The following is a 24,786-nucleotide window of genomic DNA, read 5'->3' as shown; positions in this document are numbered from 1 at the left end:
TTTGGCAGAGATTACAGCTTCGAGTCTTCTTGGGTTTGACACTACAAGCTTGGCACACCTGTATTTGGGGAGTTTCTCCCATTCTTCTCTGCAGATCCTCTCAAGCTCTGTCAGGTTGGATGGGGAGTGTTGCTGCACAGCTATTTTCACAGCAATTTTTTTTCTGACAGTCCCTGAAAAACATAACCACAGCATGATGCTGCCACCACCATGCTTCACTGTAGGGATGATGCCAGGTTTCCTCCAGACGAGAGGCTTGGCTTTCAGACCAAATCATTCAATCTTGGTTTCATCAGACCAGAGAATCTTGTTTCTCATGGTCTGAGAGTCTTTAGGTGCCTTTTGGCAAACTCCAAGTGCGTTATCATGTGCATTTTACTGAGGAGTGGCTTCCGTCTGGCCACTCTACCATAAAGGCCTGATTGGTGGAGTGCTGCAGAGATGGTTGTCCTTCTGGAAGGTTCTCCTCCTTTGTCAGAGTGACCATTGGGTTCTTGCTCATCTCCCTGACCAAGGCCCTTCTTCCCCTGTTGCTTAGTTTGACTGGGCGGCCAACTCTAGGAAGAGTCTTGGTGGTTCCAAACTTCTTCCATTTAAAAATGATGGAGACGACTGTGTTCTTGGAGACTTTCAATACTGAAGACATTTTTTGGTACCCTTCCTAAGATCTGTGCTTTGACGCAATCCTGTCTCGGATTTCTACAGACAATTCCTTCAACCTCATGGTTTGGTTTTTGCTCTGACATGCACTGTCAACTGTGGGACCTAATATAGACAGGTGTGTGCCTTTCCAAATCATGTCCAATCAATTGAATTTACCACTGTCACGACTTCTGCCGAAGTCGTTGCCTCTCCTTGTTCGGGCGGTGTTCGGCGGTCGACGTCACCGGCCTTCTAGCCATCATCGATCCATTTTTCATTTTCCATTGGTTTTGTCTTGTCTTCCCACACACCTGTTTTCAATCCCATTCATTACCTATTGTGTATTTAACCCTCTGTTTCCCCTCAAGTGTTTGTCAGAGATTGTTTTATGTCAAGTATTGTTTTCTTGTTGTATAGGTGTGCGACGGGTCCTCGTACCCATGTTTATTTGATATATGTATATTTTCGTGCTTGGAGCATATTGAGTGGACATTTAGTAAAAGTCTACATTTACACTCCGTCTTACTCTCCTGCGTCTGACTTCCATGCCACCTATACACACTAATATGACAGAATCTCTGACCACATTATGAAGTCAGCAGGAGGAAGCACTTCGCTCATGGAGGTAGAGGAACGCGTTATGGAACAAGCGGAGGAGATTGACAGTCTGAGCGCTGCCATGGATCGCATTGTCCAGAATATGGACCGCTGGGAGAGACAGGGAGCTTTTCCAGCACCTCCACCACCACAACCTGGATTTCCTTTGAACGCTTTTTCTCCTCCTGAACAGAACAGGATCCGTTTATCCCTACCCACGGGATACAATGGAGATACTGCCAGCTGCCAGGGTTTTCTCCTAAAACTGAACTTGTATCTGGCCACGGTCTCTCCAGTACCATGAGAAGAGTTCCGCCCTCGTCTCATGCCTCACCGGGAAAGCCCTGGAGTGGGCCAACGCTGTGTGTGGAGAGGATGCGGCGTTGGACCATTTTGAGGAGTTCATCCGCCATTTCCGGAAGGTATTCGACCACCCATCCGAAGGCAGAGCAGCGGGTGAGCTCCTCTATCATCTGAGGCAGGGGACGAGGAGTGCACAGGAGTTTGCTTTGGAGTTTAGGACTTTAGCTGCCGGCGCTGGATGGAGCGACAGGGCCCTGATCGACCACTACCGTTGTAGTCTACGCGAGGACGTCCGTCGGGAGCTGGCCTGTAGAGACACCACCCTCAACTTCGACCAGCTGGTGGACATGTCCATCAGGCTGGACAACATGCTGGCTACTCGTGGACGTCTAGATCGGGGTCTGGTTGTTCCATCCTCCCGCACCCTCTCTCCCGAACCTATGGAATTGGGAGGGATGGTGCGCAGGGAGACCGGAGGGGGTTCCCGCTCGAGCACCATCTATGATCGCAGAGATCACACTGCTGGTCGGTGCCGGGTTGGTTCCTCTGGGAATAGAGAAGGCAGGCAGGGCACTCTGGCATCACCCCAGGTGAGTAGGCACCATTCTCATCCAGAGCCCTCTGCTGCACTTATGCTTGTCTCCGTCACTTTTCCGGATTTTTCCCTGCATTCCCAGTATAAGGCGCTAGTAGATTCAGGCGCGGCTGGGAATTTCATTAATAAAAATTTAGCTCATAGTTTAGGGATTCCTATTGTTTCTGTGGATATGCCTTTCCCTATTCATGCATTAGATAGTCGACCAATAGGGTCAGGGTTTATCAGGGAGGTCACCGCACCTTTGTCTATGATAACGCAGGAGGGTCACAAGGAGAAGATTAGTCTTTTCCTTATTGATTCTCCTGCGTATTCTGTGGTGCTAGGCATACCCTGGTTAACTTATCATAACCCCACTGTTTCTTGGCCACAGAGGGCTCTCACGGGGTGGTCGCGAGAGTGCTCAGGTAGGTGTTTAGGGGTTTCCGTTGGTGCTACTACGGTGGAAAGTTCAGACCAGGTCTCCACCGTGCGCATTCCCCCAGAATATGCCGATTTGGCTCTCGCCTTCTGTAAAAAGAAGGCGACTCAATTACCACCCCATCGACGGGGGGATTGTGCGATAGATCTCCTGGTAGACGCTGCATATCCCAAGAGTCACGTGTATCCCCTGTCGCAAGCGGAGACAGTGGCTATGGATACATATATCTCTGAATCCCTGCATCAGGGGTTCATTCAGCCATCCATTTCACCCGCCTCTTCGAGTTTCTTTTTTGTGAAGAAGAAGGATGGCGGTTTACGCCCGTGCATTGATTATCGAGATCTCAATAAAATCACGGTGAAATATAGTTACCCGCTACCTCTGATCAATACAGTTATGGAGTCAATGCGCGGGGCACGCTTCTTCACAAAATTGGATCTCAGGAGTGCGTACAATCTGGTGCGTATTCGGAAGGGTGATGAGTGGAAGACGGCATTTAGCACCACCTCAGGTCATTATGAGTACCTGGTCATGCCATATGGGTTGATGAATGCTCCATCAGTCTTCCAATCATTTGTAGATGAGATCTTCAGGGACCTGCACGGGCAGGGTGTAGTGGTGTATATCGATGATATTTTGATATACTCCGCTGCACGCGCCGAGCATGTGTCCCTGGTGCGCAGGGTGCTTGGTCGCCTGTTGGAGCATGATTTATATGTCAAGGCTGAGAAATGCTTGTTCTTCCAACAATCCATCTCCTTCCTAGGGCATCAGATTTCCACTTCAGGAGTGGAAATGGAGAGCGACCGCATTACAGCCGTGCGTAATTGGCCGACTCCAACCACGGTAAAGGAGGTGCAGCGTTTTTTAGGGTTTGCCAATTACTACCGGAGATTTATCCGGGGTTTTGGTCAGGTTGCAGCTCCCATTACCTCACTGCTAAAGGGGGGACCGGTGCGCTTGCAGTGGTCGGCCGAGGCGAATAGGGCTTTTGGAAAACTGAAGACTCTGTTTACCTCGGCGCCTGTGTTGGCTCATCCGGATCCCTCTTTGCCATTCATAGTAGAGGTGGACGCATCCGAAGCTGGGATAGGAGCAGTGCTCTCTCAGCGTTCGGGTGTGCCACTGAAGCTTCGCCCCTGTGCTTTCTTTTCGAAGAAGCTCAGCCCGGCGGAGCGAAACTATGATGTGGGGGACCGAGAGCTGTTAGCTGTCGTAAAAGCCTTGAAGGTGTGGAGGCATTGGCTTGAGGGGGCTAATCACCCTTTTCTCATCTGGACTGACCACCGCAATCTGGAGTACATCCGGCAGGCGAAGAGACTGAATCCTCGCCAGGCAAGGTGGGCCATGTTTTTCACTCGTTTTGTGTTTACGCTTACTTACAGACCAGGCTCCCAGAACGTCAAGGCAGACGCATTGTCTCGGCTGTATGACACAGAGGAGCGGCCCATGGATCCCACTCCCATACTCCCAGCGTCGTGTTTGGTGGCGCCAGTAGTGTGGGAGCTGGACGCGGACATTGAGCGGGCGTCACGTGCAGAGCCCTCTCCTCCTGAGTGTCCAGCTGGTCGTCTGTACGTTCCGTCTGCTGTCCGCGACCGATTGATCTATTGGGCTCACACGTCACCCTCCTCTGGTCATCCTGGGATAGGTCGGACGATGCGCTGTCTTGATGGGAGGTACTGGTGGCCCACTTTAGCTAAGGACGTGAGGATTTATGTTTCCTCCTGTTCGGTGTGCGCCCAGTGCAAGGCTCCTAGACACCTGCCTAGAGGTAAGCTTCTACCTTTACCCGTTCCTCAACGGCCGTGGTCGCACCTGTCAGTGGATTTTTTGACTGATCTTCCACCTTCACAGGGTTACACCACGATCCTGGTCGTTGTGGATCGGTTCTCGAAGTCCTGTCGTCTCCTCCCTTTGCCCGGTCTCCCTACGGCCTTACAAACTGCAGAGGCCCTGTTTACACATGTTTTCCGGCACTATGGGGTGCCTGAGGATATAGTGTCTGATCGGGGTCCCCAGTTCACGTCAAGGGTCTGGAAGGCGTTCATGGAACGTCTGGGGATCTCGGTTAGTCTTACCTCAGGTTTTCACCCCGAGAGTAATGGGCAGGTGGAGAGAGTTAACCAGGATGTGGGCAGGTTTCTGCGGTCCTATTGCCAGGACCGGCCGGGGGAGTGGGCGAAGTTCGTGCCCTGGGCAGAGATGGCCCAGAACTCGCTACGTCACTCCTCCACTAACCTTACTCCTTTTCAATGTGTATTAGGGTATCAGCCGGTTCTGGCTCCTTGGCATCAGAGTCAGACCGAAGCTCCTGCGGTGGACAATTGGTTTCGGCACGCTGAGGAAACCTGGGAGGCAGCCCACGTCCACCTTCAGCGTGCCATAAGGCGCCAGAAAATTGGCGCAGACCGTCGCCGCAGTGAGGCCCCGGTGTTCGCACCAGGGGACAGGGTCTGGCTCTCGACCCGAAACCTGCCCCTCCGCCTGCTCTGCCGGAAGCTGGGTCCGCGGTTTGTGGGGCCGTTTAAAGTCCTGAGGAGAGTGAACGAGGTATGTTATAGGTTACAACTGCCCACTAATTACCGTATTAACCCCTCGTTCCATGTGTCTCTCCTCAGGCCGGTGGTGGCTGGCCCGCTCCAGGAGGCTGAAGTGCGTGAAGTTCCTCCGCCTCCTCTAGACATCGAGGGGGTCCCGGCGTACTCTGTTCGATCCATTTTGGATTCGAGACGTCGGGCGAGGGGCCTTCAGTACCTCGTGGACTGGGAGGGGTACGGGCCGGAGGAGAGATGCTGGGTTCCGGTGGAGGACGTTTTAGATCCTTCCATGTTAAAAGAATTCCACCGCCTCCATCCGGATCGCCCTGCACCTCGCCCTCCGGGTCGTCCCCGAGGCCGGTGTCGACGCGCTGCTGGAGCCGCGCGTCAGGGGGGGGGTAATGTCACGACTTCTGCCGAAGTCGTTGCCTCTCCTTGTTCGGGCGGTGTTCGGCGGTCGACGTCACCGGCCTTCTAGCCATCATCGATCCATTTTTCATTTTCCATTGGTTTTGTCTTGTCTTCCCACACACCTGTTTTCAATCCCATTCATTACCTATTGTGTATTTAACCCTCTGTTTCCCCTCAAGTGTTTGTCAGAGATTGTTTTATGTCAAGTATTGTTTTCTTGTTGTATAGGTGTGCGACGGGTCCTCGTACCCATGTTTATTTGATATATGTATATTTTCGTGCTTGGAGCATATTGAGTGGACATTTAGTAAAAGTCTACATTTACACTCCGTCTTACTCTCCTGCGTCTGACTTCCATGCCACCTATACACACTAATATGACAACCACATGTGGACTCCAATCAAGTTGTAGAAACATCTCAAGGATGCGTAATGGAAACAGGATGCACCTGAGCTCAATTTCGAGTCTCATAGAAAAGGGTCTGAATACTTATGCAAATAAGGTATTTCTGTTTTTTACTTTTAACACATTTGGGGAATTGTGTGTAGATTGCTGAGGGAAAGAATTATTTAATACATTTTAGAAAAGGCAGTAATGTAACAAAAAATATGTAAAAAGTGGTCTGAATACTTTCCGAAGTTGTACATAACAATTAGTGAATGACTGATAAATTGAATTTCAGGTCTTGACAGATCCTACATAATCAAAAATAAACTAATTGTATCATATTTCAGTTATGTACTTTTGTATGATTGTTAATCAAGACTGATTCATAATGATGACTAAATAGTGTTGTATTATGTTACGAATAAACCCCCACTTCCTTCCATTCTGCTAGCAAATGTATAATCTTTGGACAATAAAATAGATTACCTACGCGGAAGATTAAACTACCAACGGGACATTCAAAACTGTAATATCTTATGCTTCACGGAGACGTGGCTGAACGACGACACTATCAACATACAGGTGCAACGTGGTGGGCGTACATATTACTTTATTTATATGACGCCGACAAAAACAATAAACAATCCAAAACACCCGTGAAGCTAAATGCTATAGTGCCAACAAACAAAGGCAACCTCCCACAAAGACAGGTGGGAAAAAGGGCTACCTAAGTATGGTTCTCAATCAGAGACAACGATAGACAGCTGTCCCTGATTGAGAACCCTACCCGGCCAAAACATAGAAATACAAATAATAGAACATAGAATACCCACCCCAAATCACTCCCTGACCAAACCAAATAGAGACATAAAATGATCACTAAGGTCAGGGCGTGACAGTACCCCCCCCCCAAAGGTGCGGACTCCGGCCGCAAAACCTGAACCTATAGGGGAGGGTCTGGGTGGGCATCTATCCGCGGTGGCGGCTCAGGTGCGGGACGCAGACCCCGCTCCACCACTGGCTCACCCGACTTTGGTGGCACCTCTGGTGCGGGGACCCTCGTCGCCGACCCCGGACTGGGGACCCTCGTAGCTGGCCCCGGACTGAGAACCCTCGTTGCGGGCCCCGGACTGGGCACCCTCGTTGCGGGTCCCGGACTGGGCACCCTCTAGTGATCACTATTTGAGTGTATTTACACTTCTGACCCACTGGGAATGTGATGAAAGAAATAAAAGCTGAAATAAATCATTCTCTCTACTATTATTCTGACATTTCACATTCTTAAAATAAAGTTGTGATCCTAACTGACCAAAGACAGAGAATCTTTACTGGGATAAAATGTCAGGAATTGTGAAAAACTGAGTTTAAATGTATTTGGCTAAGGTGTATGTAAACTTCCGACTTCAACTGTATCAGTATGTAAGAAAAGGTGAGGGCCAGCGCATCTAATTATTCTCCTGATTGTTATGAAGGGCGATGGGTCAGCATCCATCGGGCCACTTCATAAATCTTGCCGGTTTGCAGTGCCTCTCTTCCAAAGGCATTCTCTTTGACCTCCCGGGTGTAAATCACATACCTGGCCTGAGCTCTTGAGACCGTGTGTGTGTGTGTGTGTGTGTGTGTGTGTGTGTGTGTGTGTGTGTGTGTGTGTGTGTGTGTGTGTGTGTGTGTGTGTGTGTGTGTGTGTGTGTGTGTGTGTGTGTGAGAGAAAAAAGAGAGACGGCTCTACTTTGTTTTCATCATCTTTGACATTAAAAAACCCCATTGTTTTTAATATCAAAATGTATTTTAAATTAGTACGCATTGGTAACTAACTTCCACTGCGACCTACCATTCCAGACTCCCTTCTGTCTGGTCTCTCAATTTAAGGCTGAGTCCTACAGGTGGCAGTAGCTGGCTTGATTTTATACTGCCATGTTTGATACATATTACAGCATACACATAGGATTATGAGTGAATGCACCATCATCTAAACTAATCTAAGGACTTCGGTCACTTCAAGATCGTCTATCGTCTTGATCTTACTTAGTCAATAATCCAAGAGACAGTTTGCAGTTCTACTACACTGACTGGATCAAGTATTTCAAACCGAATGCATGTGAGGTTTTCCTTGATAGAAATGTATCATTCATGGAATATTTATTTTAGATTTCCATCAGAAGGCATAGCTGATGTTTTATCATTTTAATAAAAAAGTTTGGTTGATTTGTACTTTTCTACATAGCTGTCAACAAGAGATGTTGTTTTAATATTGTTGTCTATGTTTCACAGTACACAACATGTTTCACAGTACACAATAAATTCACCAAACTAAATAACCAACTTTTAATACAGAATACAATGTAATGATTTCGGTAGCGGCTATCTGTGAGATCAAGAGGACTTGGCGGCAACTGTGGCTGGTGCCTCATTGCCAAACACAATATTCATGGCTCCCCCAGTCACTTTAGCCCAAACATACACCTAATCCCCCAGGACCCACCAGATTAAACCGAATAACATACAATCGAGTTTAAAAATAGAGAGGACAAAGGTCAAATCTACACAGGGATTTATGGTCTTACCATTATCACGCAACAGCTGGCAGCTCTGAGAATGTAGTACCCCAGCCACAAGAAAGGCACAAGAAAAAAGATTTTGTGTGGAACTGAATTCCGAAGTGCTCGAAGTGAGGACACCGTGAAGCAGTTTGAAATGTGCATATTTAGAAAAGCCACTCGTGGTTCGGTGGGAGGGAGGCTGAGGAAGGTCAAAAGAGAGTGTGTATTTACCCAGCTGATTTCATAGAGAAAATTATATTTGCAGATCATGGGTGTAATCCGAGAAGAAACAGCTGAGGTCGACCATGGGAGAATTGCTGATAATGACATGAAAGAGAAGTTATCGGTCTGTTCCCTCACACTGCGCCCAAGTCGTGGCTCAATCATGGTGCCTCATGTGCACAGAGGTCATGTTATGAATGATACCCAATATGAAGAGCACTTGTGGTGTGATGAATTACACTTCAGAAGGCCCATTTATGCCATACTGAGAGGGATCCAAACATGTAAAGGTAAAGTCTGCTACCAGGGACTTTCTCTTCATATCTGGACAGCTCTGATCTCTGATCATGGACATTCTTTGTTGTCCTGGGAAAAATAATAATCCTCTCCATCTCTGACCTTAACTGAATTGGTCGCATGGTGTGCTATGATGTTTTGATAATCGAATAATGCATAATAAGCCATTATGATTAAATGACCTAAGAAACGTCTGAGAATTTGTAATAAATATTCAGTCAATTTCAAGACATTGTAGGCTGTCTCCCCAATCCACAGTAAGTAGCAGGATTTATCCACACCTTGTAGGTTATTACACTGTATACAAAGTCATTACCGACATGAAAACAATTAAGCTCCTTGAAGGAAAAAAGGCCGTTTTGACGCTTGATAAAAATCCATGTTATTTCAAGGGAAGTCGGAGCTTGGGTTTATTGTTAGCTTTTGGCCACCAAAGTGGAGACAGAAATGCTTTAAAGCAAACTCCAAAGCAGACCTTTTCGGCTCAATCAAAAACAGGTTTGGCTAAATGAGGTTGGCGGTGCTTAAGCACGCTGAAGCGGGAGACTGAGAATTTACCGTGGTGCATTCCGATAGGGCTATACTAAAATGGCACAAAGGAAAGAATGAAACACATTAAAGATTGAAAAGGAGATGGCTTTGTCATTGGAAAAACAGGGAAATAACTTGTGTTTTGTCATTGAGGAGTGAAGGCTTGGACAATATCTCAAATATCTCTGACATGCTGTATCCATAGCATCTTTCGGACTAATTCTTGACTAGCCTATACCTGGGTCTTTTGAGATTTCCCCTCTAACTTTTAATTTATTTTATTTGTATGTGTTCAATAGGCCTAGATGTATGAATATGTTCATGTTTGTAACTGGCATTCATTACAATAATGATTCTCGCTGTAATAATTGTGCTTTCCTTTCCTGTTAGGGTTGTACCATGTAAAACACATGAACGCAGTATAGGTAGGCTACAGGCCTACTCTAGGCCTGACATTATAATATACATTCTAAATCTTAAATGGGAAACAGTAGGCAGTCAATTTTCACAAGAATAATAACATACAAAAGAGAAAAGCATCAATCCATGAGACGCAAAATAATCATGCCGATGTAATTATTTTCTCCAAATATAATTATTTTTAATTCATAGAAGGTCACAAGCATATTGCACTCACAAGCGTATAGGCTAAGCCTATCAATTCAGAGAGGAACATGTTTTGAAATGAAATTGATTGATATGACTGACTCACAATTGCAAATGTATCAAATCCTAGACCTTGAGGCTAATTAATTGAAATATATTTGCCCTGGAGGCAAGTGTATATTTTGTTATGGGTATGGGAGTCATGCACTCCCAAAATCTGAGGGAGAACAAGGTAGGCTACATGAGGATGGCTGGGGGGTGATCTAGAGCCATAATCATTATGCTTAATTCTATGTAAAAAATATGTTGATTTTTCTGCATATCTAAGCATACCTCTTGAGCTGGTTGGTGGTTCTTTTTGGTGGTTCTTTTTGGTGTTTGGTGGTTCTTTTTGGTGGTTCTTTTTGGTGTTTGGTGGTTCTTTTTGGTGTTTGGTGGTTCTTTTTTAAATAAACTAAATATGCTTGTCTGCTTCTCTGCCAAAATCTGGGTAAAATTTTTAAAGGAATTAATCTAATTCAGTACATTTAGTTATTGCTTGCTTTTCTACAGTCTACCAATCTTACCAGCAGGCTTGCAAGCTAAATTACTAAATTACTAAATTAACTTGATTGATAGCCTGACATGGCTTCTTGTTAGCTAGTTTCGAGGTTGGGAGATTGGGAACATATCTGAGCTATCTTAAGCCAACTTCATTAAATTGCAAAGTGGCTATTGGTATTACAGAAAATAATATATTATTACTATTATTATTATTTTTTTTAAAAAAGGACAAATCTGAGGGGCACGTGTCCCCGTGCCCCCTAAGGGAATGACGTCTCTGGTTTTGAGCCACATGCACCATATAAAAACGGGTGTTGGGTCAGTGTTGGATCAATAACTGAAAGGTTGCTGGTTCGATTCCCCAAGCCGACGAAGTGGAAAATCTGTCGATGTGCCTTTAAGCAAGGCACTTAACACTAATTAGTCCTGTAAGTCGCTCTGGATAAGAGGGACTTATTTTAATGACTAAAATGTAAATGTGAAAAGATGGAACACATGGCTTTTGACAACAGCATATCCTAACTTTCTAATTTATGCTCAGGCGAGACAATAAATGCACATTATTCCCAAGTAGGCTTACTGTAAATTACTGTAATTTATACCATGTTTCAGCCTTTTCTCTACAAATATTGTTTTCAATTATTATTTTATTTCTATTTCTTAGACAGGTTCCATAGTGATAAAGTGAATGCAGAAAAACTTAAACTTCTATTTATATACAGTACCAGTCAAAAGTTTGGACACACCTGCTCATTCAAGGGTTTTTCTTTATTTTTACTATTTTCTACATTGTAGAATAATAGTGAAGACATCAAACCAATAAAATAACACATATGGAATCATGTAGTAACCAAAAAAGTGTTAAACAAATCAAAATATATTTTAAATTTGAGATTCTTCAAAGTAGCTACCCTTTGCCTTGATGACAGCTTTGCACACTCTTGGCATTCTCTCAACCAGCTTCACGAGGAATGCTTTTCCAACAGGATTTCCCACAAATGTTGAGCACTTGTTGGCTGCTTTTCCTTCACTCTGCAGTCCAACTCATCTCAAACCATCTCAATTGAGTTGAGGTCAGGTGATTGTGGAGGTCATCTGATGCAACACTCCATCACTCTCATTCTTGGTCAAATAGCTCTTACACAGCCTGGAGGTTGTTCAATGACAGACATATAATCATGTTTTTTTGCTAAATGGTATATATCCACCTCTCTCAGAGAAATAACTAGGGTTTTACACAGTCAAATGTAACAAAGAACCAAACATGTTTTTAGAAAGAAATGTACAAATGATACATTTATGACATCAATATTTAAAATAAAAAAACAAATAATAATTTAATACAGTATTATGAGTTCTGTATGTAAAACATTTACGTTTGACAATTTATTCATTTAGCAGATGCTATTATCCAGAGCGACTTACAGTAAGTGCATTCATCTTAAGATAGCTAGGTCACGTATCACAGTCAAATATACAGGATATGAACATTCTATTCCAGCTAAACAATGGATATATAGCATTTACCCAAAAAACTAATTTTCATACACATCTAAAATCTATGAATAAAAAATCTGAGAACTGTAATATTTTACACACACACATACAGGTAACCATAAGCAATCACTTCTGATGAAAAAACACAAATGGGAAAAATTGGTGGATGATAGTGTATGTGTGTGATGGTAGGGTGAGTGATGTTTTTTTTGGGGGGGGGGTCAATGTAGCTGGTCACTCCCTGAAGAGGGGGAGTTACCCTCTTATTGTTCCTCTCTCGAGGGTCTCAGGGATGAAGATTCTTGATGCTACATGAATCCTTCTGCTTTTATGTCTGAGTAAAGAAAGAACAAATAGCAGAGAAGATATGAGAAAACTGACACAATATTAGGAGACACCAAAGGAGCCAGGGAAAAAAGGAGATCGATTGGAATTGATAGGTATGGATAGAGATACATTTTCTGTGTTCAGTCCGCTGTCTCCAACTGTGGCCCTCCTAAGACATTAATCATCTTCATTCCGATACACTGGCATGTATCAGACATTGAATTGGGGTCAAATATTTTCTATGTTAGTAAATACAGAAAACAACATGTGATCAAATTCAGGAATTGACCGTCATTTTCAAATCCATGAACTGAATTGAAATGTGTTTCTTTTTTGAATTACAATTAAATCAACCCCAATTCAATGACACATGAACTGAATTGAAATGTGTTTCTTTGTTGAATTACAATTAAATCAACCCCAATTCAATGACACATGAACTGAATTTAATGCGTTTCTTTGTTGAATTACAATTAAATCAACCCCAATTCAATGATACCTGGAAAATATGTCCGAGACAATTAAGAATTTTTAAATCATGATCAAATTTACAATAACCATTCTCTGCTAAGATTTGGCATTATAGCAACCATTATTAGAGCAAAACCAAGACCAAGTTGATGGCACCGTCTAGAGTGTTTCTAGAAAACGGCATCTACAGTAGCTACTCAGGAAGAGCTTTGAGTAAAAAGCTACAAACCCTGCTGCAGTCGCCTCTATGCCATGAGTAGTAAAGACCCTATTGGAGTGGCTCCCCAGCCTCCCAGCCTCCACCTCTAGCCCCACTACAGCAGGAGAGCACGGAGGGAACAGCATCGCAGCACTGCAGTCCAGCACAATGGTGGGTTAGGATTACAGCTGCAAATAGGCCTCACAGAAAGCCAGGGGCTAACAGCCAACGCAGCCAATTAAGGGTAATCCACTGATGTAGCATTGTCTCAGACAGATAACATAGCTGCTAAGTGCCCCTGCTAATGAGAATAGCGAAGGATAGGGCAAAAGCCTCCTCAGAGACCCTGGGCGACAACAACAACAGCATCTCAGGTAAATTTCCTCACAATGTGACGGCTGTGTGTGCGATTTTAGGGACCATTGTCTTGTGGATGCCGACATAATTGGATGTTAGAGTCGATGCATCGGCGAGATACAGTGTTGCATATCTTTCCTCCCTGGATGGGTTGTGCTGTAGTGTAGTGAATCCCTTCTCTGCAGAGGCAGAGGGCGTACATAGAAAGTAAACAACATCATATACTGTATGTCCTAAGTGACAGGCTATAATAACTACTTTTCATCACAGTAATATAGGTAGATATACTATTTAAAAAAATTATCAAACATTTCTTCATCCAGATTAGTCTTATTAATTAAGATAGAAGAGTTTCAGGGTAGGAGTGCTGATCTAGGATCTGTCCATACAATCTTATTCATTATGACCTAAAAGACAAAGCTGATCCTAGATCTGCACTCCTGATCACGTTTAAACAGATAGCCCAATTCTGATCTTTTTTTCCACCGATTGGTCTTTTGACCAGTGACATCAGATCTTTTCAAATCAGATCTTTTTCAGAGCTGACCTGATTGGTCAAAAGACATGGGCCCTGATCCAAAAGAACAGCTTCGACAGACTTCAGTCCTATCAGATATTCTAAAGCAATATATAGTAGTAGTCAAGAATCAATGGCTATATATTATTCATTTAAATGTCAAAAATGGATGTTCTGATTCAATCTCAGATTGCCCCTTTAATATAGTTTCAGTTTCCTCAGGGTCCACCCTCATTGAAATGTTTATACTTCTGTACTAACATAGGGCTATGGTCACCTTGTAGCAGGAATGTGATTTTCACACCTGAGGAGGGAAAAGAGGTGCCAAGTCTCTTCACACCAAAACCAATTGAACTAACACTAAAATGTGATGGGCTAATTGATAAATTAGGTGTTGGATCAATTAGGTCCAGACTGCAAGTGTTTACAAAGCTGTATTTTTTTGCAGGAGTCATGTGTTGCAGAATAAAAAGCTGTATCTGTGTGGAAAATACCTCTGGATTATGGTGAATATCTCATTCATTATTCCGGATTTGGTTTAATGTTCACATAATGAGACCTTTGCCCACAAAAACACTGCAGTGTCAGAAGCCCATTTACTGTAAGACATTGGCTCCCACCATAGAAGTAGAAGGAATATAATTATTAGAACTATGGAATTGTATTCTATTTCCATGGCTCCAACCAAACCTCTGAATAATTCCGCTATAAAAAATGTAGCTGTTAATATATATATATATATATATTCCTTCTACTTCTACTTATATATATATATATAATGTACTCGTTATTTAGTGTTATATGCATTCAGACATTAAATATTTTGTGGTAGTAAAATAATGATCATTTCAAATTGACAAAAACAGAAAGACCCACACTTGTTTAGGATCGCACATGCGGGCACGGAAATTCATTGCAGCGAGAACATGTCATTCACTCTACAGTGAGTAGCTGAAGGAGCATAATGATTTTATTGTTTGGGTGAAAGCCTCCTTCCCACTATTTACAACCTCTGGGTGTAATCCAGATGTCTGGATCTGTGTCAGTGTGACCTCACACACATGGGCATCCTAACACTAGAAATGGTGAAGGAGCTGGACGCACTAACACCCCAGGCTTTACTACAGCATATCTCCTACTTACTCATGGTGCTTGGCACTGGGGCGCTGTGTGTGTGTGTGTGTGTACATGCATGCTTCTCTATACGTGTGTGTCCACCCATTCCTTGTCATTTGATCACACATTACACCTGAACAGCTGACAAAGTAAAAGCATTGCAAGATTCACGTGTAACGTAACCGTAGTAACATTTTGTAAGCTTTTCTAGGAAAATACTACTACGGTTATATTACATGTGAATTTTGCAATGCTGTTTCTGTGTAGTGTGGGATCAATGAGTGAAATGACAAGGAGTAGCCTTGTACGGAAAAGCCTTGCTTCGCCTTGACTCCTAAGGTCATGTCTCTTTTATTGCTGGATAAATGTTGTCTTTGACATAGTGTAGGGAAAGAGAGGGGCGGTTGGCCTACTTGTAATTGGCCGCATTAGCATCGTTATTGCGCACTGCCAGCCCCTGCCGCTCTGTCTCCGTCTCCTCTTCTCTCATTGGCCGTCGCAACATTCCAGTGAATTTACAAGCTACCTGGGGATGTATTTTTTTTCCTTCTCTGTACTGCCAGGGCCTAATGATCGGCCCTGTCCTGTTCTGTGTGTTATTGTATTTGTGTCCAGAATGAAATCCTATTCCCTTTACGGTGCACTACTTTTGACCAGGGCCCACAGTACACTATATAGGGTATAGGGTGCCATTAGAGACACACACTGTGTGTTACTGCTGTTCTGAGGAGTACACCACATCAGTCACTGGCTTTATCAAGAAGTGCATCGATGACGTAGTCCACACAGTGACCGTACGTACATACCTCAACCAGAAGCCATGGATTACAGGCAACATCCGGACGAAGCTAAAGGGTAGAGCTGCCGCTTTAAAGGAGGGGGACTCTAACCAGGACTACACCGGCTCCGACGCTCATCAAATGTGGCAGGGCTTGCAAACTATTACGGACTACAAAGGGAAGCACAGCCTCGAGCTGCCCAGTGACACAAGCCTGCCAGACGAGCTAAATTACTTTTTGCCTGCATGAAGCATGCATGAGAGCATCAGCTGTTCTGGACGACTATGTGATCACGCTCTCCGTAGCCGATGTGAGCAAGACCTTTAAACATGTCAACATTCACAAGGCCGCAGGGCCAGAGAGATTACCAGGACGTGTACTCCGAGCATGCACAGACCAACTGGCAAGTGTCTTTACTGACATTTTAAACCTGTCGTTGACCGAGTCTGTAATACCAACTTGTTTCAAGCAGACCACCATAGTCCCTGTGCCCAAGAACATCAAGGTAACCTTCTAAATGACTACTGACCCGTAGCATTCACGTCTGTAGCCATGAAGTGCTTTGAAATGTTGGTCATGGCTCACATCAACACCATTATGCCAGAAACTCTTGACCCACTCCAATTTGCATACCGCCCCAACATATCCACAGATGATGCCATCTCTATTGCACTCCACACTGTCCTTTCCCACCTGGACAAAAGGAACACCTATGTGAGAATGCTATTCATTGACTACAGCGCAGCGTTCAACCCCATAGTGCCTTCAAATCTCATCACTAAGCTAAGGACCCTGGAACTAAGCACCTCCCACTTCAACTGGACCCTGGACTATTTGACGGGCCGCCCCCGGGTGGTAAGGATAGGTAACAACATATCTGCCATGCTGATCCTTAACACAGGGGCCCCTCAGGGGTGCGTGCTCAGTCCCCTCCTGTACTCCCTGTTCACCCATGACTGCATGGCCAAGCACGACTCTAACTCAATCATCAAGTTTGCAGACAACACAACAAGAGGCTGAAGAAATTTGGCTTGGCCCCTAAAACCCTCACAAACTTTTACAGATGCACAATTGAGATCATCTTGTCGGGCCTCATCACCACCTGGTACGGCAACTGCACAGCCTCAACAGCAGGGCTCTCCAGAGGGTGATGCGGTCTGCCCAAATCATCACCGGGGGCACACTTCTGCCCTCCAGGGCACCTACAGCACCCAATGACTGTTCGACCCAGAGCAGGAGATCCACATTGTAAATATGGTCATTGCAAATAACTGCATCAGACTCAGAGAACTGCAGGACCACATAATGGTAGATAACACCATATTCCAAAACGCCAACAGAGTGAGTCTCTCTGCACTGTCTCGTCTACTGTAACACAATAGAATTAGGATGAAGCAGCTGTACAGAGTCCCTTTCGAAAGAAACTCAGACCGTGTAAAACAACTGAGATATGAATATGTGCAGGTAAGCTATACTTTCCTATCATTGGTCCTGGATCTGGAAGTGTATGGCGCTACATCATATTGACTGATCCCTGTCTTTTCGTACTGTGCTACATTGTCTTGTCTCTTTCAGAGAGTCATGGAGCTAGAAGCAGATGCAGTGCATCATGACTTAATATATGTGGACGAGGCAGGTTTCAATCTTGCAAAAACAAGGGGCAGTGGCAGAAATATCATTGGACACCGTGCCATCATCAACGTCCCGGGACAACGTGGTGGCAACATAACAATGTGTGCAGCTATTAGTCAAAACGGCGTCCTTCACCATCATGCAATCCTAGGCCCATACACTGCACACATTATCACATTTCTGGACACCCTCCACAACAGACTAATCCCTAATGACCAGGGGCCAGAGAAGCCCAGGTACTTTATCATCTGGGACAATGTTAGTTTCCACCAGGCTGTTGTGGTCCGCAAATGGGTCACAGGTCACCCACTTTTCATCGCACTCAATCTCCCCCACATACTCTCCGTTCTTGAATCCTATTGAAGAATTCTTCTCTGCATGGCGTTGGAAGGTGTATGATCGCCAGCCCCACCAACCCCTTCTACGGGCAATGGAGGAGGCTTGTGGAGACATGGATCAGGGGTCACGCCAGGCCTGGATACGGCACTCCAGGTGATACCTTCCACGCTGCCTAGCTCAAGACAACATCGCATGTGCTGTGGATGAAGTCTTATGGCCAGACCCACAAAGAAGGCGAGATGTAGCCACATTTCATTTTCAGCTTTTTTTCCTAGCACAAACATTTTTCTTTTCTTCTACTGCGTTTGTTGTTTGAGGAGTGTTAGAACATTCTGAGAAAAAAAATAAAAAAATCTCTTATTTGTATTAATAGTGTGTTATGTTCGGAATACTCATCCATACTTTACACATTTGGATACCTGTGTGTATGTGTGTTTACTACATGTATGACAAAACTTTATTGCAAACTGCCATGCCCTGCACACAGAAAAAGAAAAAGCCACAAGTGTTTTTCATTTATACTGTCAGTGCCTAGTTGGTGCTTCGTGTGCTTATTCAAATTATGGTTTATGTGTACTGTATTGACCCAAAAACATTAAAAAAAAGAAAAGAATTTGAACAGTTTTGCAAGAATTGTTTGCTTTTGCAAGAGATGTATAATGTTTTGCTGGTTTGGTGTAAGGTTTTGTGGTTAGTGTGTAGAGTTTTGTAAAAATAGCCTATAGCTTCAAAGATAGTGCCTAAGCAATCATATTTTCTTTTTAAATAGCCATCCCTAGCCGGCTATCACCCGGTTGCTCAACCCTGCACCTTAGAGGCCCTATATACATAGACATGGAATCACTGGTCACTTTAATAATGGAACACTAGTCACTTTAATAATGTTTACATACTGCTTTACTCATCTCATATGTATATACTGTATTCTATTCTACTGTATTTTAGTCAAAGCCACTCTGACATTGCTCATCTTAATATTTATATATTTCTTAATTCCATTCTTTTTCTTTTATGTTTGTGTGTATTGTTGTGAATTGTTAGATACTACTGCACTGTTGGAGCTAGGAACACAAGCATTTCACTACACCCGCAATAACAGCTGCCAAATATGTGTATGTGACCAATAAAATTTGATTTGATTTGAAAATAATTTGCATGTGGAAATATGAGCTTGCTTCAAATTTCTGACAAATTGGCCAAAGGTTTGCCACAACTGTTTGCCAGAACCCAGTTTTTTTGGTAAGGTTTGAGATTGAAAATTTGAATTTAACTGGTGAATCAACACTAGAAAAGTTACACTGAAAAATCAACACTAACACTGGCCAATTTGCTGTGTAGCAACACACTGAATATCATAGATCCGGTAAATGGTTGTAATGTGCTTTCTATACTGTAGGCTTTGTAATTGTTGTCTTTCCATGACATCTGTGTTTGATCCTCATTGAAATGTAGTGTTCTATAGCGCATAATCTGGTCCAACCCTGTTCCTGGAGCGCTACTGTCATGTAGGTTTTCACTCCAACCCTAATCTAGAGCACCTGATTCGAATAATTAGCTGGTTGATAAGCTGAATCAGGTTCATTACAACTGGAGTTGGAGTGAAAACCTACAGGAGGTAGCTCTCCAGGAACAAGGATACAGAGCTAAATTGCTGACTTATGCACAGCAAATTGGCCAGTGTTGATTTTTCAGTGTAACATTTTGAGTATTGATTCAGGAGTTAAATTCACTCTGTAAGAGTGAAATGAACACTCAGTGGTGTATAATAACTCCCAGTGTTGGTGTTAATAACCAGAGTTATTGTTTTACACTTTGGAACAGGGATAGGCAACTCCAGTCCTCTAGGGCCTGATTGGTGTCAGTTTTTCCCCAGCCCCAGCTAACACACCTGACACCTGACACCAACAATCAACTAATCATTTTCTTCAGTTTAGAATGGAATTACTCAGCGGTGTTTGGAATTAATCAGCGGTGTTTGCTAGGGAACGGGGGAAAGTGTGAGGACTAGAGTGTCCCATCCTTGCTTTGGAGAGTAAAACAGTCCCATCAAAACCACGGCCATCATTATCATATTTCCCAGCATACTCTATTGCAGGTAGATTTGTTTGGGGGGGGTTTATATATTTTTTTATATCTGTCTGTTTGCATTTACATTGATTGATTAATCTTATGCTATACAAAGATAAATAACCTATATTTTTCTAAACCAATCCAATCAATTAGATTTATTGCACCCGTTACTGAAATGGTTGTTCCAGTTTAAAGGTCCTGAACAGTCAAATTTTTTTTTGATGACATTTGGATGAAGCCAGATCAACGTTTGAATACCAAACGATGAAAAATGCCTGTTGTGTCTATATTGATAATGTTTGATCATAGAGGTACTGGTCCCCTCCCCTATTTCAATCACTTGAATTCAGGAAGCGGGATTATAAAAGGGATGGGTGACATCGCCATAACTCTCATTTTAATACACCACTGGTAAAGTGATATTCTCTTATAAGTACCGCCTTGTAACCAACATCAGAGAAGGTGTGTTTGCAGAGGGGCGTAGTTTCTCTCTCTCTATATATATATACATTTTTTATTTAACTACGCAAGTCAGTTAAGAACAAATTCTTATTTACAATGACGGCCTACCGGGGAACAGTGGATTTAACTGCCTTGTTCAGGGGCAGAATGAAAGACTTTTACCTTGTCAGATCAGGGATTCAATCCAACAACCTTTTGGTTACTGGCCCAACGCTCTCACCACTAGACTACCTGCCTATATAGCTAGATAGCTACTCTACTGGTGCCAAAAGTTGACTGTAGGGTTCAGCAAATATAATTAAAAGTTGACACTATTCATATATGGCCAAGATACTTCCATGTATATGTTTCCCCTTTCATCTGTGTCTGGTGTTAGCTAGTTGCTGGCTAGCTAGGGCTTCAGCCAGCATGGAACAAAAAGGGGGGGGGGGAGTTTTGGTCAAAACTCTGAGGCAGTTGTCATGTCAAGAAATCTGTGAGTGCTGCTGAGAATTGCATTAAGAGACATGCTACACAGGATATGTAAAAATGTGTCAATATCATTAACCCCGTTTTCATCCACTGTTTTTATGCGAGTGAGGTCATGCCCTATCTAAAAAAAAATCACAACAGCTGTGATGGAAGTAGGAAGTAAAAAAAAAAAATGTAAAGTGCATGGTGATGTTGATGCTCCTTTCCAATAAGTCTCGAGGGTCTGATTCTGGTGACAAGGATGATCCATACTTGACTGCCATTTGACAAATACAAATATTCTCGCTCTTATCCATACCCACACAGTATCTGTAGCTGTTGGCTAGAGCTCACATTCCAAGACCAGAGTGGGCACATTTTGCCATTTAACGCAATAATTTTGAAGACAAAATTATCGGTAGTGTTGAAAATGTTGTACATGAAAACCTACACGAAAAAGTACATTTTGTGTGCACTACATCATCACGCTCCGATTTCTATCTGCAAAAAGTCTGTTTGGTAGAAACACACCACTGGTGGGAAAAGGTGCATTTTTTCTTTATGTGGATTCTAGAATATTCAGAGGAAAATCTGTTGCTGATTGGATGGAAACCGAGCTAGTTATGCAATTTCAATGTTGTTTGAGTTGCTTTGTGTATCACCAAATTTGTTTGAGATTTTCTTTTCCTGCAACACTGCGTCCATGTTTCTTGACGTAGGCGTTTCAAATAGCTGTCAGTCAAGGCGAGCTCTTGAATATAAGCTCCACACACAGCCTGTCTTTTCAAACTGTGTGGTAGTTAGCCATGAGAGAAAGTACTTTAAAAAAAGCATTTATATACCCCCAAAATATTATAGATTACATTTTAGACACTCAAAAGGCTATTTTACATGGGAATCAGAATGACTGTTCTACATGGGAATCAGAATGACTGACCGTTCTACATTGGTGACAACCATGTCTCTGTCACTAACAAATACAGTCATGGGTGGTAACTCTACATATCACTCGAAAAGAAAAGGAACCATTGGAAATATGCAAATTAGGCTTTGCATTATACAGTGTTAAAATTCCACCCCAAAACTATTTACTGTAACACTAAAGGTGTTAATGTCTTACACTGAGAAAACAGCGTCAGCACAAAGCAAAGTGAGTCCAGTTTACTCTAAATCATGGGTTATAATTTACACTGTAGGTGTTGCATATTCCTCTACAGTAGAGATACGCAAACACCACAATCAAGTTAATTTTGAACACCGTAAGAGTTGAATGGGGAACCCTGCAACAAGGTTAAATATTTTGAACACTTTCAAAAGTGTTATTTTAACACCAGTACAGTGGGTCTCATGTTCACTGAACATAGTGTAAATGTAACACTTTCAGAGTTAAATGTACACCATTGATTTTGCTGTGTGCTACAGGGAGGATGTTGGATCAAGTAAAGCCCGCTTAAAGTCAAACTGTGCTGAGCCATGAATGTCAAGCTTGCTGCTTAATCATAACTAATAAAGTGTTCTTTCTCTCGATACTGCTTGACATCTCATCTGGTATCTTTAGTCTTGTTTCACACACACACACACACACACACACACACACACACACACACACACACACACACACACACACACACACACACACACACACACACACACACACACACACACACACACACCTTTCATATTTTGGCAGCCACATTCTCCATCTTTGGACAGAGAAGATAACCCCAGAGCTGATTTCTCTGCTCATCTGCCTTCCCCGGAACCCCCGACCAGCCATATCCTTACCTCACTCCTTCATACCAACAGCTCATTCTACTACTCACGCATTCACCTTCTATTCCCCTCACCACACACATGGTCCCACGAGACCAGAGAGTGCTGTATGTGTGCACGTGTGTGTGCGTGCCTCCAAGCCTGTGTGTGTGTGTGTGTGTGTGTGTATACAGTATGTGTGTGTACCACAGGAGGCTGCTGAGTGGAGGACGGCTCATTATAATGGCTGGAATGGAGTATATGGAATGGCATCTAATACATGGAAACCATGTGTTTGATCTGTTGAATACCGTTCCATCTATTCCATTCCAGCCATTACTATGCGCCTGTCTTCCCCAATTAAGGTGCCACCTGCCGCCTGTGGTGTGTTCGCATATGGCAACCTAATGGGTTTCTGCTGCTCCGTCTCAATGAAGCTGCCATATATCGTTACTCCCTCCCCGCAGACACACACCAGGGCAAATTCAGATTGCCCATCGAAGATTTGAGAATTAGACTCCTTCTCTCGCTTGCGAAGAGTCAGTGCGCCACCATGGGAGAACCAACCATACTGTCAATAAACTTGACCCACAGCAAGATCCTAATGGATCTAATGGCACATCTATGTTGACGGAGAGCTTACTAAACATACAATTAGTAAGTTTATGTTTTGTTTGGTCTGACTGCTTATGTTTTACCAGATATAAGCAAATGTAAATGGGACCAACTGGAGAGTATTTGAGCTGCTCCATGCTAGAGTGGCAGCGTTGATGGCAGACAGTAGTTCTTTTTACTGCGGTGATGCCGCGCTCCGCAGGTGTCCCAACCAACTGTCTGATGCAGCGTTGATGCTGAGGCGAGCAACACAGACACACCTCGGGCCTCGCAGTGCCTTAAACATACTGTGGTTGTCATTACAATGCCACGGTATACAATTCAATGATGAAGATGAATGACGTGCAGACCCGGGGAAGATTATAGCTTTGTTTACCTCAATAAAAAGGCCAGCCTGACGGAGTTTCCCTATAGCAACAGCGACCACGCCCCGACCACTAGGTGCACTCTCACGCGATAACAGCCTACACAGGCCTGCTGGGATGGATACAGTACACACAGACACACACAGAGGAGGGAGGGAAACCAACGGCAACACGCAACTGTGGCAGAACAAAGTAACAGAAGAAGGATGCCCCATTACCCTCAGCCCTGCCTCTCTCATTCGTTAGGTGCCGTATTCACATTCACCAGCCTCAATGGGAATTCACTGGGTTGATGTCTGTCAAAGACAGGATATTCGTCTGTTAGTCACTTGTCATTACATCTGCACGGTCGTTCCAGTGGTACTTGAGACATGAGTCGGATGTTGTTTCTATGTGACACATTCCCTGGTTGACATCGTTTTGTTTACTTGCTGAAGACATTGTTGCAGTAAAAACATTGATGAATTGAAAAGGCGATGACAAATGTCAGGTAGCTCATTCTTTTCGTTTGAGGTGATTCCGTAGACTTCAGAATATAGATGGGCATAAATATTGACTGAGTCAAAGGCTGTTCGGGCTATCCTTCATATGGGCTCACACCCATTATCATATCTTTACCGGTCTTAGCACAGCATACACTGAGTATACAAAACATTATGAACATCTGCTCCTCACAAGTTAAATCCACTTCAATCAGTGTAGATGAAGAGGAGGAGACGGGTTAAAGAAGGATTTTGAATCCTTGAGACAACTGAGACATGGATTTATGTGTGCCATTCAGAGGGTGAATGGGCAAGACAAAAAATGTAAGTGCCTTTGAACGGGGGTATGGTAGTAGGTGCCAGGCACATTGAGGCTGTTCTGAGGGCGGGAGGGGGTGGGGGTACAATAATATTAGGAAGGTGTCCTTAATGTTTTGTACACCCAGTGTATATCACTATAAAGAAACATTTAATTTGACCTATTCAATCTATTGCTACAGACAGAACCTGCCAATGACAACCTCACTATAACTTTCCAAGAACTGTACTTCTTATGACTCATGACACACATACATCTACAGTAGAAGATATTTCAACCCCAGACACTTCATTACGACAGCATTATTTTATCAAAGCAGAGTTTTGTTCTGGTTGACTGGCTGAGGTAAGATAATGGCTCAGGACCTTCTGACAGAAACATAAACACCACTTGTGTGTGCT

Source organism: Salvelinus namaycush, chromosome 21 (assembly GCF_016432855.1).
Source record: "Salvelinus namaycush isolate Seneca chromosome 21, SaNama_1.0, whole genome shotgun sequence".
Lineage (NCBI taxonomy): Eukaryota > Metazoa > Chordata > Actinopteri > Salmoniformes > Salmonidae > Salvelinus > Salvelinus namaycush.
The sequence above is the reverse complement of the archived record's forward strand: the minus strand, read 5'-3'. Positions refer to the sequence as shown.